The following is a 6,047-nucleotide window of genomic DNA, read 5'->3' on the forward strand; positions in this document are numbered from 1 at the left end:
CTGTGGCAGGAGCAGGCACCAGCATTGGCAGGCCTTGGGGGCGGCAGGTCTCCTTTGGCAGGGACTCTGCCACACCTGCTGATTTCACTGCTCCCAGGACTCAGAGCAGCATTCGTGCCCTGGGCCATACGTCCCGTGCCTGTGTCACACTCCTGTGTGTGTGACGGCCACCCAGCACCGGGTCTTGTCCCAAAGAGGCCCTGGCAGCTGCTGTGGAAGGCCCCGATGCCCTTCCTGCTGCAGCTGCTTCGGCAACCGTGGGGGCTCCTTCTGCTGCCCTGAGCAGGCAGAGCAGAGGAGCATCTGCTTGTTGTTTGAGCCATTCCTAAAATTCCTGTTGGGCTGTCCTCGAACCTTGGGGGAACGTCTTCCTTGCAAGCTGGGCCACTTTGGGGGTGGGGGTGGGGTGGGGGTGTCCCCAGAGCACGTGGAGGTGTGTCCTAGGGCTCTTTGTGACACAGTGCACCGTTGTAGAGAGCCTGGTGCAGGAATGGCTAGAAGAGAGAGGCCATAGTCAGATCAATTTAGTCAGGCTGACAAAGCAGGCCTCAGCCTCAAGGGCATAGCAAGAGGGAAAGCACGTAGACTTGTGATAAGATGAACAAAGACAGACTGTAAAAGAAGAACTAGAAGGACTCTGTTAGCCATGAAATTGCAAAAGTGTTGCTATAAACTTAGCCGATCAGCATAGTGACGCATATGGCAAGGCAACCAATGATGAGCTTAGCTTTTGCAATATGCATGAGTTAATTAAGCACTGTATTTAATCGCCACTCTAATTATCAATAAACGAGACTTCGCAGATGACCGAATTGGTGTCCGTGTCTCCCTTCTCCGACAAATGGTGACCCCGACGCGTGCCTCCGTCGCTAAAAAAGAAAACGGGGGAGAACGCGCCACGGTTGGTTAAGTTGAGCTTGGGGCCTGCTGCAACCGGGTCGGTGTCAAACGACGTAGGAAAGACACCCTCAGGAGCTACAGAGGTGGTCCTGGGCCATACGTGCTGCCGAAGCCGGAGAGTTGCAACGGCGCCGACGGTAAAAAATGGACAGGCAAGCAGCATATGATTTATTTATAGCACATATAGATAAGTTAGGGCTAAAAGAGCTTAATCCCAGGAAGGACATACCGGGGTTGTTAGCCTGGGGTTCTGCTAAAGGCTTATTCACTAACCCTCATAGTGTGCATGAGTTAAATGAGTGGCGTAAGTTAGGAGATGTACTGTGGGAGGCAGTATTAGGAGATGATAAGACAGCAAAAAAGTTAGGAAAAATTTGGCAAGTAGTTCATAACGCGCTCTTAAAGCAACAGGCAGAGAAAAGGGCGGCACAGCAGGCAGTAGAAGCATATAAAAGAAATGCTCAGTATGGTGATAATGAGCCCCTTGCACCAAGCACAAGAAGGGTTGAAATACCTATTCTTAGAGACACGGCAGGAATGGCCGATGGAGCTAGTTGCACTTGGCCCTCTGCACCCCCCTCAGAAGAACTGGGAAATAATGCTGCTAAAGCAGAGGAGGTAATTGCAGAGAGCGAAATATCCCAACCTTGCGGCGTAGAATCCCCTTGTCGGCCTGAACCTAGCATCCCTAAACCTGCCAGTGAGCCAAATCCTGTCCCTAGGGCGGAAAGCGACCTGCGGGGGGAAGTGGCAAGGCAGAGGAGGGAGGCATGGAATATGCTAGCTAGACACGGCCTGGAGACTGGGGATGACGCCGCTGTGAGTGCAGTCAAAGTCTGGACCTTTCCTGTAACATACACACAGGGAGTAAACCAACAAGGACAAGCTGTACAAGTGGGAGAGTATGAACCACTTGATTGGAAGTTGCTAGCACAGTTACGGCAGACAGTGAGTCAGTTCGGTTTTCGCAGCGAGCCAGCCAAGCAAATGCTAGACTATCTATTTGACACATATTTATTACTGCCAAATGATCTAAAAAGCATAGCAAAATTAATTTTCACACCACATCAGCAAATGCTATTTAATGCTCACTGGCAAGCTCTTGTTGCCGAGGCAGTTGCAGTACAAAGAGGTCAGGGTGATCCCTTAGCCGGAATTACAGCAGATGAGTTAATGGGAGTAGGCGCATTCCGCAGGTCAGAAACTCAGTTACTCCCGGGGGCCGACAGGGTTAGAGAAGCCATGCGTATCGTAAGAACCGCTATTGATCAGGTGAAAGATAGCTCAGGTATACCCATGTATATGGGAATAAAGCAAGGAAGGGAGGAATCCTTTGGGGACTTTGTAGATAAGGCTACCGCTGCTATTGATAGGGCAGGAGTTCCAGAGTATATGAGAGGGGCGATGTTAAAGCAATGTGCGTTACAAAATAGCAATGAGGCAACAAAGAGGGTATTGTCAACTCTAGGAGCTAATTGGACGATAGAAGAGGCATTAGAAAGAATGGCGCTGCAGCCATCAGGGTCACAAGTTTTCTTAATTAATGCACTAAAAAAAATAGGCTTAGGGCTGCAGAAACAAGCTGAGTCCACACAGTCACAGGTACTAGCTGCTCTTGCCCCGCTCCGTGCTTCCACAGCAGCACCGGCCACAGCGAACAACCGCCGACCTCCTTCAACGCGATGCTTTAGATGCGGAAACGGAGGCCATTTTCGACGAGACTGCCGAGCCTCAGGAGTGTGGTGCCAGAACTGCCAAAACAACACCCACAACACGTCAGCTTGTCGCCGCCAATCGGGAAACTCCAGGCGGAGCGCGCCCGGCAGCCGCGCCCAGACACAAGTAGCCGCCGTAACATCAGCGCCATCTCCTGTCTGCAACCAGCCACAACAGGGAGCCTGGGACTCGACTTGGCAGCCGCAATAAAAACATCATTATTAACAACACGCCCCGCTAAAGTCCCAACTGGAATACAAAGCCCGGTAACTATTAAAGGACAAGCTTTTGGAGGACTAATAGTGGGACGCTCATCGAGCTCCATTTTAGGACTGTTTGTACTACCAGGTGTCATCGATGCAGACTACACTGGGGAAATACAAATAATAGTCTATACTCCTTTTCCTCCTCTAACGATTGAGGCAAATCAACGTATTGCTCAATTTATTCCACTTCCACAGTTGAGCCAAGGTATTCAACCACAAACACAAATTCCGCGCAAAGACCAAGGTTTTGGGTCCTCTGGTGTTGCTCTGCTCACAATGGATCTCAATACTAGACCTAAAAAGGAGGTGAGGTTCACCTATGCAGGACGTACAATAAAAATGATGGGACTTTTAGATACTGGAGCAGATACCAGCATTGTTTCTCCAGAAAAATGGCCTTGTGATTGGCCATCACTACAAACCACGGATACTGTGACGGGCGTCGGAGGGTTCACCCTCGCAAAGAAAACGCCCCCAATAAGGGTTACTATAGATGGGCAGGACTTGGTAACTGTGTTATCAGTAGTTGCATTACCGCCCATGGTACATTATCTAATTGGAAGGGACATTTTAGCTCAACTTGGAGTTGTTTTATCCAATGAGCACCCTTTGGGGTAATTGCCATTGCTTGGACTTTCCCAATCCCAATCACCTGGACTACCAATGAACCGGTAATGGTTAAGCAATGGCCTCTAAAAAGGGAAAGTCTAATACAAGCACATCAACTCGTGAAAGAACAATTTCAACAAGGACATTTAAAACTTTCCACAAGCCCATGGAACACGCCCATTTTTGTGATCAAAAAGAAATCAGGGAAATATCGTCTTTTGCATGATTTAAGAGCAGTAAATGATCAAATGGAAGCAATGGGAGCATTACAACCGGGACTTCCCAATCCAGCCATGCTCCCACAACATTGGCCTCTTTTAATTATTGATTTAAAGGACTGCTTTTTTACTATAGCCTTACACCCCCAGGATACAAAAAGATTTGCATTTACCCTACCGGCAATTAACAGGGGGGAACCTGACAAAAGATATGAATGGACTGTTCTCCCACAAGGTATGAAAAACTCGCCTACTTTGTGCCAATTATATGTTGATGCGGCCTTGCAACCCCTAAGACTAAAATGGCCTGACACAATTATTTACCACTACATGGATGACATCCTGTTTGCCCAGAAAACAGCATTTACAGATGCCCAAATGCAGGAAATTCAAAACACCTTAGCAAAAGCATCTCTCATGATAGCTCCAGAAAAAATACAGCAATCTACACCATGGAAGTACCTAGGATGGACTATTACAAATCAAATCGTACGGCCGCAAAAACTTCAAATTGCAACAAAAATCACCAATCTAAATGAAGCACAACGCTTACTAGGAGATCTACAGTGGCTCAAACCAATTGTTGGGATACCCAACTCTCTGCTAGAGTCCCTCAGGCCAATGCTCAAGGGGACCGATCCAACCACACCTGTAACCATGACACCACAACAAAAAGACGCTCTCAATGGTATTATTCGCTGCGTCAATGAAGGATTTGTCTCCCGCCGGGATGTATCATTACCTATAAACCTCACCATTTGGAATACTCCTGATCATCTACTTGGAGCACTTACACAGACACAAAAGAAAACGGGGGAGATACAGGTACTGGAGTGGATAACTCCACCTTTACAAGCAAAAAGGACAATCAGTACAAAAATCGAACAAGTAGCTACCTTGATTCGTAAGGGTCGGGTAAGGATTCTGGAAATCACCGGAACAGGCCCGACCGCAATCCACCTACCCATGAAAAAGGAGGACTTAGACTGGTACCTCCTCAACTCTGAGGACTTACAAACGGCTTTGCTGGAAGCTGGAGCAGCAGTCAACACAGGACCGCTGACACCACGTCATCTTCAGTGGTTAGGAAATTGGGACTGGGTATCAAAGCCAACACGATCGGAACAACCGATAGCAGGTGCTATCACAGCATTCACAGATGCCGGAAAGAAATCGAGGAGGGCAGCCATCACCTGGAAAGAAGGCCCTCGATGGAAAAAGCAGTTAATAGACGCTGCTCCAGAGGACAGTTTACAAACATTGGAATTGCTTGCTGTTGTGTGGGCACTTAGTGAACTGCAAGGGCCTTTGAATGTGGTCACTGATTCATTTTATGTTGCAGGAGTAGCACAGAGAATTGAGGACGCCTCTGTGAAAGAGGTGCAAAACAAAAGACTCTATGAACTCTTGCTGCAGCTAAAGCGAGCAGTAGGAGCAAGGTTTAAGCCTTATTGTATCATACACATCAGAAGCCACAAGTGGGATGTAGGCATGGGTGAAGGCAATGCCAGGGCAGATAGATTGGTTATGAATGTAGCAGATGATAGGGGGATTGAGGCGAGAGAGTCACACACACGATTTCACCAGAATGCTAAGGGATTGGTGCGTGAGTTCAAAATAGGCATACAAGAAGCTAAAGCAATAGTGAGAGCCTGTCCCACCTGCAGTCATCATAATAGCGGGGTGGGTCTTGGGTGTGGGGTAAATCCTCGGGGTCTGGAAAGTAATGAAATTTAGCAAATGGACGTTACACACGTAGCAGAATTTGGTAGACTCAAATATGTGCACGTCACAATAGACACCTACAGCAAGTACATTTGGGCTACAGCACAAACAGGAGAAAAGGCAATCCATGTGATAAGGCACCTGACAAGTTGCTTTGCAGTCATGGGAATGCCTAGGGAAATAAAGACCGACAATGGACCAGCCTATGTCGGCAAGAGAGTAAGCCAGTTCATGAGACTCTGGGGAATCAAACACATCACAGGAGTACCACACTCACCCACAGGACAAGCCATAGTAGAAAGAGCCAATGGGACACTTAAACAGTACCTACTCAAGCACAAATCCATAGATGATCCACAAAAAAGGTTAGCTAAGGTTCTTTATGTTATAAATTTTTTGTGTGTGTTTGGGGAAGAGTCAGAGCCGCCTGCAATTAGGCATAGAGGGAAAAGGGAAGGTAACAAGGCAGAAAGCGAAAAAGCGTGGGTAAAGTACCGGGATCCAAAAACAGGGATATGGAATGGCCCTGCTGAGGTAATATACTGGGGCAGAGGTTATGTTTGTGTTTCTACTCCCACAGGAACAGTTTGGGTCCCTGCTAGGTGGGTGAAAC

The 6,047-nt window shown here is 47.9% G+C and overlaps 1 long non-coding RNA gene across 1 annotated transcript; it reads right to left on the bottom strand.

Moving 5' to 3' along the window:
* Nucleotides 1–1,047: 1,047 nt before the first annotated feature.
* LOC148218169 (uncharacterized) lies at nt 1,048–5,194 on the bottom strand. The gene is made up of 2 exons (XR_015800541.1): nt 4,725–5,194; nt 1,048–2,651 (listed from the first exon to the last, which is right to left on the bottom strand). It is a non-coding gene; the product is annotated as an uncharacterized LOC148218169 (long non-coding RNA).
* Between the last annotated feature and the right edge of the window lie 853 nt (nt 5,195–6,047).

This window comes from Sturnus vulgaris, unplaced genomic scaffold, assembly GCF_052056855.1.
Source record: "Sturnus vulgaris isolate bStuVul1 unplaced genomic scaffold, bStuVul1.hap1 Scaffold_194, whole genome shotgun sequence".
Classification (NCBI taxonomy): domain Eukaryota; kingdom Metazoa; phylum Chordata; class Aves; order Passeriformes; family Sturnidae; genus Sturnus; species Sturnus vulgaris.